This window comes from Otolemur garnettii, unplaced genomic scaffold (genome assembly GCF_000181295.1).
Source record: "Otolemur garnettii isolate 467f Iridium unplaced genomic scaffold, OtoGar3 scaffold00068, whole genome shotgun sequence".
In the NCBI taxonomy this organism is placed as follows: domain Eukaryota; kingdom Metazoa; phylum Chordata; class Mammalia; order Primates; family Galagidae; genus Otolemur; species Otolemur garnettii.
In genome coordinates this window covers 3,308,841-3,323,140 of record NW_003852463.1, presented here as the reverse complement: position 1 = coordinate 3,323,140, position 14,300 = coordinate 3,308,841, and the positions used below count along the sequence as shown (strand labels likewise).

The window sequence follows — 14,300 nt, the reverse complement described above, 5'->3', positions numbered from 1 at the left end:
ACTCTTAGCTGCTGATCTGACTACACAGCTTACAAAAAAAACAGATACAAAGAAGTAGCTCCCCTCCCCCACTAAAATCTATCAATCTACTTAGATCTATAACTCCTACTCTGTCCAGCTTCCTGTAACAAGGGAAGAAGTATTCCAAGCTCTTATCTGCAGTCAATCCTTCTTGTTGTCTCAAGAACGTTACTCCTGCCATTATTCCCTTTTCTCTCTCCTCTGGATCATATATTTCTCCTTCTGTACTAGATCATTCACATAGGTATATAAACATGACTTCTAAAAACCCACCCTTAACCACAAATCTCCCTCCAGCTACCATCTTGTTTCTGTTCTCCTTCCCACCAAAACTCTCTTCCGCATCCTTACCTCCTTCCTTCCTTACCTTACTGGAGTAAATATGCATCTTACTCCACCTAATAGCATTTGTTATGGTTTGATAGTTCTCTCTCTTTAAATAATCTCTTCTGTAGACTTCTTTTTTTTTTTTTTGAGACAGAGCCTCAAGCTATCCCCCTGGGTAGAGTGGCATGGCCTCACTGCTCACAGCAATCTCCAACTCCTGGGCTCAAGCGAGTCTCCTGCCTCAGCCTCCCAAGTAGGTGGGACCACAGGCACCCGCCACAACACCTGGCTATTTTTTGGTTGCAGCCACTATTGTTGTTTGGCGGGCCGGGGCTGGATTCGAACCCGCCACTTTAGGTGTATGTGGCTGGCACCTTAGCTACCTGAGCCACAGGCGCCAAGCCTTCTGTAGACTTCTTAATCTCCTTTCTCAGTGCTTCCTCTTCTATCATGTTCTTAAATATTCCTAAAATCCCTCTCTTCTCTATCAACATTCTTTCACCAAACATTACCATATAATCTCTAATCCCAGGACCTTAAAATTCTACCTATATAGTAGTGACTTCCCAATTTATACCTATAATTCAGAGCATTCTTCTGAGCACTAGACTCAAATTTCTATATAGTATTTAACAACTCCAGTTGGATTTTTAAAATTTGACATAGGGGAAAAAAATGTTAACTAGTAACCTATCTCCACTCCCAAACTTATTCCTGCCCAAAACTCCTAACCACCAACCCACCCTATCACAATTAATAGCACCATCCACTTGCCCGAGCCAAAAATCCAGGAATTATTTCTAATCTATCTCTTTCCATCATATGCCCTATCCAGCCCATTAATAAGTCCTGACAACCTCCAAAAAAGTCTTGACAATTAACCATATCCCACAGTTTCCACTGAAACACTAGTCCAAATCTATTCCTATTATCATCACACCACAGTGGCCTCCTAACAGTCTCTATTCTGTACTATCCCCACTCCCTTATCCCCTGTCCCAAAAACAAACACTCTACACACCAATTAAAATGATCTTCTATCTCACCTAATGTGCACATTCTGACGTTGTATAACATACTCCCTGGGCGAGGGGCTCTTCTACAAAAGGAACTTGCCCTGGAATTAAGAACAATGTAATCTGAATATTGTACCCTCATATTAATTTGAATAAAGTTTAAAATAAAATAAAATAAAGTGATCTTCTAAAAGCAATAATTCAGATGTGTTCCCCTGTTTCAACCTCCTCAATGGTTTCCCTTTTCAAAAAGAATAAAAATCTTGAATCTTTACTATGGTCTATAAGACCCTACATAATCTGGCCTCTGATTTACCTTTCTAACCCTATTTCTTGCCTCTCTCTAGTTGCCACCACTCTATTCTCCAGCTATACTGGCTTTTAAAAAAATGTTTAGCCTCTTCTTGGCTCAGGATTTTGCTTTGCTATTCTTATGCTAATAATGCTAATCCCCTCTATCTGAACAATCTCCTCCTCATCATCATCCATAGTTTGTTGTCTATCTTTTCCCACAACCCACCCTAATTAGATTCTGAGCTCAAGGCAAAAACTTTGCCATATTCATCACCATACCCCTACAACAGTGCCAGACAAGTAGAAGGCAGTAAGTACACATCCACTGAGAACAAATGACTAGCAGGATTTCTAAGACCTCTTTGGTCACTAATGTTTGTTCAACAGATACACATTTGCTCATTGACAACATTTTCTGGTTCTATAATCACTTGCAGGTACAAAGATCATACCCTGATCCTGTGGATCAGAAAGCACACTTTCCTCATCAGGTTTTTCCACTACCTAAAACTCAGGGGTAACCAAGGACAAAACATTTATAATCACGTACAACATAACGTTTCCGTCAATAATGGACCACAGGTACAAAAGTGGCCCCATAACACTATAATGAAGCCAAAAAAATTACTATTGTCTAATGAAGTTGCAATGTCATAGCACAACATGTTACCTTTTTTATGTTTAGATACACAAATATGTACCATTGTGTTACAACTGCCTGGAGTATCAGGACAATAACATGCTGTACAGGTTTACAGCCTAGGAGCAATAAGCTATACCATACAGCCTAGAGTGTGTGGTAGGTTTGTAAGTACACATCATAGAGTATTATTACAAACCTACCACACATCTAGGCTATATGGTATTGTTACATAAGCATAACAAAAAAAATTGCCTAACAACACATTTCTCAGAACACATCCTCATGTATGACTGTATATGTTTGGTTTCCAGTAAAGATTATAAACACTTCAGAAAAGGCACAGCAATCTAGATTCATTGTCCTTCCTTTGAAGTAAAGGGAGATTGTCAAATACCTTATAAATAACACCTGCTTTGTTGAGTAAGAAAACTGTAGAATAAACATTTGCCTGATGGAGCTATTTAGAATACAAAAAACAGAATCTATCAGTGACATTTCAACAATCTCAAATAAGCTGAATTTTCCCCCTTTTAATGAATGGAAAAGAAAAGTTTCCTTGTAAAGATACCCATATTCCTTGACCTTTGGAGAATGGAAAGAAATGAAAATTTTGCAATTCAAATGGCATAAGCTGATGTATTATTCAATATTAGACAAACTCTTGGTTTCAACACCAACCCAGTAATATTTCTAAGTTAGGTAACAAGTCTACTTAACTTGGTAGAAGTTAGGGAAAACTTTTTCATTCTTTCCCTCCAAAGATCTACATTAACATCACAAAAGACAAGCAAGGGAAAAGTAAATATCAAAGATAAAAAATTCAGAATGTACATTAATGCCTCCCTAAGCATCCTGAATGTCCTATTGAAAAAAAAAAATGAAAAATCAAACAAAGGAAACATGACTTTAGGTGCCTAACTGTAAGGCCTTGGTCTCAGCACCATAATTAACTAGCTATGAGTCTTTAATCAATTCAGTTAATCTCTCTGACCCTCAGCTTTCCCATTTATAAAGCAGAAAGAATCAATTAGAATTTTCTGAGTACTACCTTAGCTTTTTCGTTTCTACAATTCATCCCCACTTTCAAATTTAGTTCATAGTACAAACATCAGACATTTTCTGAATAATTTAAAGAGGGAATAGTTCTAAACAAGTTAATGAAGTTTCTACCACCTTATCATTATCCCCCACTGATTTCTCCTATCTTAAGACTTTTGTCATTCTAATACTCTCTTTTAATTATACTGTTGAATAACTTGAAAGCTTTACAGTGGATTTCCAAAGTATTCTGAGAAGTTTAACAGCTAGAATAAAATGTAAAATGCACATATTTAAAACAGGAAATGTGGATTATATTTAGTAGTTCCGTGGGTATGCTTCAAATACTTCATGATTCCCAAATTTGGGATTGGGGTATATATATATACACACATATATGCATTTTTAAAAGAAGTTTCCCAGAGTTTCCAGCTGGTTATTTAACCTCTTTAACCAAAGAGGTTAAAAACTGTTGACTTAAATATTTTGTCTCAAATTGTCTAGTAAAAAGAAAAGACAATTTTGGACAAATCACTACATGACAGTTTACCTTGAACCAAAATTTCAAGTATATCTCAGTATAAATCTTTGCAAACTAATAATCTACCACATATAAAAAAACAAAAATAAACAAGGTTTAAGCTGTGGAAAGGTCAGAAATTACTGAAGCTGACCTAATACTGATAGTCAACACTGTAATTGAACAGTATAGCTTTTTTTCCTTTTAACGAGTAATTTAAAGTGGAGAAAGACTGCCATCTAGTGATGGTCCATTTCTAAAATGCCTTAACAAGATGTGGCCAAGTAAACACGACTGCTTAAAAATCTAAAACCTAAATTCTATAATACCTGTTGGCCAAAGACTTATAACTAATTAGTAAATGATATGTAAAGTACTCTAATGTTTAGATTTCCATTTCTATTAGAACGCAAGAATTTTTAAAATGAAACTTTATTGAACAAATAAAAAAGAAAGAAAGAAAGCAGGACTTTGAGAACAAACTCAAAGGCTTTTGATATGTCCAGGTGTGTCACAGTTAAACAATACTAACAAGCAATTACTTTGCTTGTTACTGCTACAGCTAACACTGCTATAACTAACCCCTGGTTAATTATTTGTGATAATCTCAAAATATGCTAGCACTTAATAAAAGGTAAATCAAAAAGTAATGCTTACAAATTAACAATAATTTTTATAGTCTTTGACTCAACTACATAAATGCTAACCTATAGAGTCTAATTTTCAGAAACCCCCAAATAAATCACAGGTTTTTTAAAAAAGTAAATTACCCTAGTGTAAATATCTGATGTATATTTCCAAACATTCTACACACACTATCCCTCTCCAAACAACCTCGATTTCACATGCATATTAAGTGAGTTTTTAACTTGTAAAATGGCACTTGAGGAATTCTATTCAACAAATATTTACCATACCCCTGTACCCAAACCACTGCAGAATTGTATCACTTGCATAGAACCTGTGTCACCTCACATTTGCTTGTCAAAAGGGGAGGAAAAATAATGTTACAAGCATTGTTATTTCATTTAAGTGCTATGTACCTTATAAATTAGACATTATTCCCATTTTGTAATGAGAAATCTGAAACCCAAGAAGATAAAGTAACTTACCAAGTTCACACAATTGAAAGTGTCCCCTCTAATACATCAGTCTGTACCCTGTTAGTGTAGGAAAAGCAAGCAAGGCACATGGACCCCAACACATTGGCTGAAAGAGGTCTTCAAGGCTCAGCGCCTGTGGCTCAAGCAGCTAAGGTGCCAACCACATACACCAGAGCTAGCAGGTTTGAATCCAGCCCGGGCCCACCAAACAATGACAGCTGCAACCAAAAAATAGCCGGGTGTTGTGGCAGGTGCCTATAGTCCCAGCTACTCGAGAGGCTGAGGCAAGAGAATCGCCTAAGCCCAAGCACTGGAGGTTGCTGTGAGTTTGACGCCACTGCACTCTACCGAGGGTGACAAAGTAAAACTCTGTCTCTAAAAAAAAAAGAGAGAAAGAGGTCTTTGAATACAAAGCTCCTATAGTACACTCAAGGAAACTCAGTCCAAGAAAAGTTAAATGCCATAATCAAAATTACTTTGCTTGTTACTGCTACAGCTAGGACTCACTCCCAAAGAAAACACAATTTGAAAAAGGCTAATGCAGGTCAGGCACAGATCCCCACACTTGTAACCTTAGCACTTTGGGAGCCCAAGGTGGCAGGATAGCTTGAGATCAGGAGTTCAAGACCAGCATGGTCAACAAAGCAAGACCCCTCTCTACAAAAAATAGAAAAATTAGCTGGATGTGGTAGTGTGTGCTTATAGCCCCAGCTACTGGGGAGACTGAGTCAGTAGGATGTGTGAGCACAGAAGTTTAATGCTGCAGTAAACCGTGATGACACAAGGCACTGTAGCCCAGGCAACACAGCAAGATCCTGACTCAAAAAGGCTAATGCAATACGAAGCCCAACACAAAGCTAAGTGGTTTTAAAAAGAGAGAGAGAGAGGAAGAGAGAAACTTCTACATCAAGATGAGTTAGTGCCTGTTAGGTGTAATTACACAACTATTCTCTTCTTCCTACTGGAAGTGCCCTAATTTGCTGTGATATTTTACTTTGCCATCCTACCACAAGGGGTAAATGTCAATTAGTCTGTAAATCAATCATAGTAATTCCAGTGCCCTGCTCAGTGACCAGTTAACATAAGGATGTATGACACAACTCTCACCAATGAGAAATAAAGGGAAATCTGGCAGTGAAAGCCAAAGAAAAGGTTTTCTTTCCTGAAGGATGCAGGAAAATTGATTTTCCTACTTTGGATACTACTCTTTTAGGGCATAATCCCTGGGATGCAGCAACCGTAATGTGATGTGGGGAGATACTGCTTATAATCTAAGATGAAAACTACTTGAGTCCTTGATGGTGAAGCAATTGTGAAATAGCCCTATCTCTAGACATCATGTTATATGACTTAAACTTCCTATTGTGTCACTTTCCTTTGATAGGCTGCTATTTGCAGAGGAAAGTATCCTAAACGTACAACAATATTTAGTCTTCAAAGATAGTAAGCAAATCATAAAAACTCTCAACAGCAAGTCAGAGTCTACACCCTGCTAAAGAATCTTGTTCTCTGGACCTAGATGGTTCTTCCCCTATGTTTCCAGTTTAGTTAAGAGTTCCTTTCTGCCCCTCAAATCTCAACTTGCACCTTACTTCTGGAAAACCTTTTCTAATCACACAGACTATGTTATGTGCCCCTTCTTTGTGATTATTACCATCACAAAATCTATTATACTGTATTTTAAATTTCCATTCACTTTTCAATCTCCCCATAGTAGACCATTAATCCTCTTGTGCACAGAGACTGTATCTTACCCATTTTATCTCCACCTCCTAGCACAGACCCTGGCACAAAGGAGATCCTCCATTTATACTAAAGATGGAGAAATTGAAAAACAGGTTTAAGAGACTAACTGATATGGATTTCCAATTGTTACAAAGGTAACTGCAAAAGAGTATCACACCATACAAAGCATTATCTGTTAAGATGTGTTCAGAACCATACAGAACTTCAAAACACAAAGGACTGAACATTTTGTTTTCTGTTTTTTATTAATCCAAGAAGAAATTCCAGAGTTTATTCTGGTCTTTTTCACATATATGTTTTTTAACTTCTGTCATGGTTTTAGTCCTCAAACATTTTCTTTTCATTAAGCTCCATAAAAGCATCATTAGTATTTCTGTTTATTCCAAAAGTTAAAAATAAAGTGGAAAAACAGATTTGAGCATGATGTTGAAAGAAAAACTGTAGAAGGTCAAAGGGAGTTTAAAGTCCCTTCTTCTTACTTCATTTTGTTTATCTGTTTAACTCAGACCTTAGTATTATAATTTGTATGTTCTGGGAGCACAGCAATGAAGTAGGTGAATGTATATCATTATCAATGACTGAAGAAGCATTTGCTAGTTTATGAATACTAAGCTGAACACTATAACCAAATGTTTTTGTTTTGCCACAGGAGATCAAATATATCCAGATCCTTTTCTACCCTTGAAGATAAACCAAGGTATACAACTGGCTTCGCCAGGATAGCCCATGCAAGCAAATAAATGTTGTAAAGGAGATCTCCCTCAAAGCAGGAAGGGAACCCCAATCATGGCTATTTTCAGAGGAATAAAAACAGAGTTAAGTAGTTTCAACTGGCGCCTAGCCAAAGGGCCTACTAAAAGCCTGGTTTTGGTTAAATAAGACAAGAAAGTGGAGAAGGGGAACTTGTCACAAAACATCAGTCAAATCAACAACAGACTATTAGGAAATGAACTAATGAAAGCAAGGAAAATCCAAATTAAGGCTACAGAGACTGCCACAACTACTACTATGATAATGTCACACTATTAGAACAATTACCACTAATAACTGAAAATACAAAGGCCCACATAAGATGAGAGTCAAATAGAGGCCTCAAAGTGAATATAACCATGATACTCAAGGGCTACATCTTTACTTAAAGATAAAGGAGAAAAACACTTCTCCATAAGGGGGATTGCAAAGAAATGTGCCTTTCTAGTATTGGCTCCAGGTGGGGGAGGGGGGAAAACTCCCATAATCTATCCACAAGTTGATCTTGTCACCAGAGAGGCCCATATTCATACTATTAATACTATCTATGTGGTGGGCAGTACCTGTGCTCAGTGAGTAGGGCGGCAGCCCCATAAAGCAAGGTTGACGGGTTAGAACCTAGCCCTGGCCAAACTGCAACAAAAAAATAGCCAGGAGTTGTGGCAGGCGCCTGTAGTCCCAGCTACTCGGGAGGCTAAGGCAAGAGAATCACCTAAGCCAGCAGTTCTCAACCTTCCTAATGACACAACCCTTTAATACAGTTCCTCATGCTGTGTTGACCCCCAACCATATTTTGCTACTGTTATGAATCGTAATGTAAACATCTGATATGCAGTATGTATTTTCATTATTACAAAGGGGTTGCAACCCATAGGTTGAGAACTTCTGGCCTAAGCCCAAGAGCTGGAGGTTGCTGTGAGCTGTGACACCACAGCACTCTACTGAGGGCGACAAAGTAAGGCTCTGTCTCTAAAAAGAAAAAAAAATTACTATCTATGTGGTCTAAGGAATCTCGAACTAAGAATTTATTTTAAAAGTAGTCTCAAGGTGGTTGTTAGTACCCCCACATAACTGACTAGAAACAAAGGCAAGTCTGCTCTGGAGAAATCAGCTTTAACCCACACTTTTAAGAATTCTCACAATAATATTCTTTTGAGCTGGAACTTAATATCAAAAATCATAAAACACAAAGAAACAAAGCATATAAACATAAATCAGAAGAAACACAAATAGCACAACCAGATGTGCAAAGGCTTAAAAATTAATATATATAAATTAAAAATAATTGTATACTCAGACTGAGCCAGAGCTAGACCTTGTCTCTAAAAATAGCTGGGCATTGTGGTGGGCACCTATAGTCCCAACTACCAGGGAGGCTGAGGCAAGAGAATCATGTAAGCCCAAGACTTTGAGGTTGCTGTGAGCTGTGACACAACAGCACTCTACCAAGAGCAACAAATGAGACTCTGTCTCACAAAAAACAAAAAAATAAAAATGTACAATATATTTAAAGAAATAAGAGGAAATTATTAAAAAAAAAAACTATCAAAACTGAAAAGATAAACTGGAAATGAAGTATCTTTTAGAATAAAAACCATAATAACTAATATTTAAAACTTAATTAATGGAGGGGACAATATTTAAATGGGAGGTATACATAAAAACTCAAAATGCAGCACAGAGAGGCAAAAGATGGAAAACATTAAAAAAGAGACATGAAGAACAGAAAGGCTTTAATGACAGAAATAAAAGACAGGTAATATTCAAAAAAATAACTGAGAAGTTCTCAGAATTAATAAAAGATACAAGGGAGTTGTAAACATCAAAGTAAAACAATGGACCTGTAAGCCTTACCAAAGAAGCAGAACAGCACTCTTCTCTATTCAATTACATCTGTCAAATATTTAGACTGACTGCCCAAAGTCACTTCTCTTCACATCTCAACTTCAGCAGCATGCAAAAGCTTACTATGATGGGGCTAATTATAGAAATACTGCACATATATACACCCTTAGCACCATTCAAACTTTTGGTATGTCTTTAGCAGCTCATTCTTCTGTTACATACAAATCTATTCCAGGCAGTGCCTGTAGCTCAGTGGATAGGGCGCCGGCCACATACACGGAGGCTGGTGGGTTCAAACCTGGCCCAGGCAAGCTAAAACAATGACAGCTGCAACGAAAAAATAGCTGGGAGTTGCGGTGGGCGCCTATAGTGTCAGCTATTTGAGAGGCTAAGGTAAGAGAATTGCTTAAGCCCAGGTGGCACCTGTGGCTGAAAAGGGTAGGGTGCCAGTCCCATATGCTGGAGGTGGCAGGTTCAAACCCAGCCCTGGCCAAAAGAATCCTTAAGCCCAAGAATTTGAGATTGCTGTGAGCTATGACATCACAGCACTCTACCGAGGGTGACAGCTTGAGACTCTGTCTCCAAAAAAAAAAAAAATCTATTCCAAGTGTCACTATTCTATTTAAGATCCCAACCTAGATGCTACAACTTTCTTTTACAACCAACAATTTTAACATTTTTACTTCATAAGCAAAATTCAGGCTTTTTAGGCATAAATCTTCTTAGTTACTTGCATTCCAGTGCACAAGTCTACTGAAATCTCTATCTACTCTTACATTTTTTGTTTGCTATCTCAATGGAATAGGCATCTCACCTTAATGTAAAACTAATCCTGTATTCCAGAAATCTCATTTCTCTTCCACTACAGGAATGTTATTTCATCAATACCTTTGGGGTTTGGGGGAGAGGGTATATTGTTCTGTACTTTCAAATATTTATCTTTACCAATTTCTTTCAACAAAATATGTACCTTTTCATTTTAACAAAACAACATTGTCCATTATTTTAAAAAGGAAAAAAAAAAACTAAAATCTCTCCTCTGGTAAATTTCCTTCTGGTATCCTTTCTTCTCTGACTCTCTCTTTTCTCAGGTGAGATCTTAAAAGAGCACTCTATATTCACGTCCTCAATTTCCTCAAATTGGACTTCCTCTTAGACTCAATATAACTTGTTCTTTACCTATATCACTCCAATGAACCTATTCTTGCTTAAGTCAATGAAAGCCTACTAATTGTAAAGTCAAATATTCACTGTTACTTGACTCCTCATTTGTATATGCCACTACTAACCATTCCCTATTCTTAAAATCTCTACTCTCAGGGTTTTATTATACTCCTTGATTGTCCTCCTTTTTATCTTCCATTCATAACACTCTTCCCTCTAACCCTCAATATCTGCTTGACCTTTATTTCCTTTTACTCTTCATACATCTGAGATGTCATCACTACCACAGTTTTCACTATTAAACATTTCTGATTCCCAAACCAAGTAACACCAGGTCATATCTCTGTCAATCCTATAAACCCAAATACCCAACCACTAAACTTCCTCAAAGATCCCCAGAGTTTGAAATGGGAGGATCCCTTGAGCCTCAGAGTGAGAGGCTGCAGTGCATAATGATTGCACCTATGAATAGCCACCGCAGATCAATCTGGACAACATAACAAGATTTCATCAACAACAAAAAAAGATAATAAAATAGTAAAAATAAAATAAAAACAAAAGAGTTTTTAAAATGAATTCATGGACCCAAACTCACACTTCTCCATCTCAGTTGAATGTACCACCAGCTACCCAGTCACCTAAACTATAAATATGTACATTAACCTTCAGTCCTCATTCCAGCTCACACCTCCCCCATAAAAACAATCACCAAGCCCTACCAATACTGATTCCATACTATCTCTCCTATGATTTTCTCCCTCCCTACCCTCCCTTGATACTGCCCTGTTTATGTCATTATTTCACTTCTGAACAACTGTTTTCACCTCTCCCCTACTTCCCTAACAATCCAGCTTCAATACTTCTTGAAACTCACACATACACAAACACACACATTCTTTAGTATCCTGCCTCAGGATTCAGTCCAAAGTCTCCAGCATCACATATAACACCCCTCCATGTCCAGCTTTATCTCTGAATACTTCCCACATTCACTCTACAACTCTAAGTTCCTTGAGTATATATAACATGTATTCCTTCCGCCTGGCATCTCTTTACCCCCACTATATCTGGCAAAATCTTATTCATCCTTCAAGATTCAGCTCAAAACTCAACTATTCTATAAAGGCTCCATACTTAATACAACTACTATAACCAAGTACAGAAGCCCTCCTTCTTACCAACAAGGTCGAACCTAAGAAACTGCTCATAAAACCAAAGAGACTATGAGGAGTTAAACTTGTACTTTCTAGAGGTATTCACATCACACAAGACTGTAAGCCTACTCTTCAAAGATTCAAATTGAAGACTACTTTTCTCCTACTTTTTGATATGCCGATATTAGGCATCTTTTCCAAAAAGAGGCAATTTCATCCATAATACAAATCTGCTGCAGCATGTAATAGTATAGTTTTTTAAGAAATATATTTAAAAATCATAAAACAAAATCCTTTGAAGCACCTATACCTATCCTTGATAAGGTGTCAGGATAAGGATATAGGATGAAGTTATTCCTAAACAGCCATAGTATAATCATTTACTACCTGGCCCTTACTTTGATATTATATACAAATCTGAATTGGTCTTTCACCTATGGAACCACATATGTGGTTTGAGGTAACTGTCACCAAAAGCACTATCATTTTGTTTTGCCTTAAAGTTCTAGTAATATCCTGAAGTTACATTAGGATAATGGGCCTAGAAGTGAATGGGCACCACTACTAATGACATTCACTGGTAGAAGGCAGGGTTAATATCCTTTTGCTCTGAAATGTTTATTTGTTCATATTTTTAAAAGGGTACCACAATGAACACTCTACATTAATGATTTATTTATATGTCTATCTCCCCTACCAGACCATGAGTTCCTTGAGAGGTTACACCTGGAACAATGCCCATATCTCACAGAGAAGGTATTATAAAGTGACAAAGGACCTAAAGAGGTACCTAAAAAATGTTTCAAATTTAAATTTTCCAAAAAGATAAGCACTAGATTTAAGTAATAAATATTCTTACCAAAAAGTAAATTCAAGTTCTAGCAGTACAAAAAATTGTACTTCAGCTAAAATGCTAAATGCTATTTTTTTTAAATAGAAAAAGAAGAGAACAGAGGAAGAAAAGAAGGAACTTAGAAGGTTCAAGGAAATCAGTTGTAGGACGAGAGTTGTGTCTGGAAATAATTTGTTATTTCCCTCGCTCTCCTCTAACCTACCCTGGAAGCTAGGAGAAGGAAGATGATTAAACTGCAACAAGACCTGGCTCTGAAGAGAACTGGTGTTTCTGGCCCTTGTTGCCAATATAAGGGGGAGGGTGACAGCAGTCCCTAAAGGCTTTTAGAAAAAATTGCTTCCAGGTGGAAATTTTTTATGGTACTATGCAGCCTGGAGCCATTTTTTGCTTTCCTTCTTAACTACTGATGATTAAACCATGGACAATCAGGCTACAACAATGGAAACAGTTAGATAGCTCCCAAACATCATGGTTACATTCTCCAAATTACCAAGCTAACCCTCAAACGAGTGAAAAAATTCATTGGCAAAGTCTTTTTTTAAAAGGGGGAGGGTGGGATAGGGTCCATTAAAGATTTATATTTGGTAGAACATAAAAGTAGCCAAAGAACTCAGTATCATAATGATAAACATCAGTCCCATGCCAAGCCTACACAGTGTATGTACAGTCAAAGAACTAAACAAAAGACAATGCTAAATGCCCTGTTATTTAGCAATTTTACATTACCTTATTTTGGCCTCGACTAAGCATTCTACTAAAAGTTTATCACATGGGTAGGAAGGGAAATCCTGCCACACAATTTGTGGAAGACCTAAAGTCAATTTATATCTGATTATGATGCTGAAAAAAGTTCCGATATATACGTTTGAGTTTGTAATGACAGCTCGAGAATATTAACAGAAGAAAATTATTTACAATGCCAACTCAAACAAAAAGCATAGAAAAACAAAGATCAGTCATTTGACCCAGTAATTTAATCTAGGCAATCTTACTATACCACTATCATCCAGACCATTAAAGAGTAAATCCAGCTTAAAATTATAAAATAATACTAAAGTAAGCATTTTTAAATTGTGTCAGGCCCTCTATTAAACATTTTATATATACTAACTCACTCCTCAAAACTAATCCTACTGAAGTAGTTATTATAAACATCATTTTGGAGATGGCTCAACCTTTCTTGCCATTGCAAATACACAGAAACATATACCTTTCCCAAGTTGCCACAATTTCCTCAAGGGCAAGAAAATGAAAGAAAAAGGATGCGGGAAAGGAAAAAGAAAGATGAAAATGAAAAAGATAAAAACTTACGGCTACAATCCCAGCATTTAGCAGGCTGAGGAAGGTGGATTGCCTGAGCTCACAAGTTCAAGACCAAACTGAGCCAGAGTGAGATCCATATCTAAAAAATAGCTGGGTGTTGTGGTGGGCATCTATAGTCCCAGCTACTTGGGAGGTTGATCCAAACTCTTGCATCACTTGAACCCAAGAGTTTGAGGTTGCTGTGATCTAAGACACCAGGGCAATCCAAGGGGGTGACAAAGTGAGACTTTGTTTGTTTGTTTGTTTTTGAGACAGAGCCTCAAGCTATCCTCCTGGGTAGAGTGCCGTGGCACCACAGCTCACAGCAACCTCCAAGTCCCAGGCTCAAGCAAGTCTCCTGCCTCAGCCTCCCAAGTAGCTGGGACCACAGGCGTCCACCACAACACCCGGCTATTTTTTGGTTGCAGCCATCATTGTTGTTTTGGCGGACCAGGCTGGATTTGAACCCACCACCTTAGGTGTATGTGGCTGGCACCTTAGCCACTTGAGCCACAGGCACCGAG

At 37.5% G+C, this 14,300-nt stretch overlaps 1 protein-coding gene across 2 annotated transcripts in view; it reads right to left on the bottom strand.

Annotated features, from left to right (window-relative positions):
* Nucleotides 1-14,300, bottom strand: part of EXOC6B (exocyst complex component 6B) — a 615,941-nt gene that overhangs the window by 524,486 nt on the left and 77,155 nt on the right. Inside the window, exon 1 of one of the 2 annotated variants that reach the window (XM_023515268.1) lies at nt 1,395-1,435. The exons of the other annotated variant lie outside the window; for it this stretch is intronic. The gene's annotated coding sequence lies outside the window, so the exon portion shown is untranslated. Of the gene's footprint in view, nt 1-1,394; nt 1,436-14,300 lie in introns of those variants that run through there. 2 annotated transcript variants of the gene reach the window in all.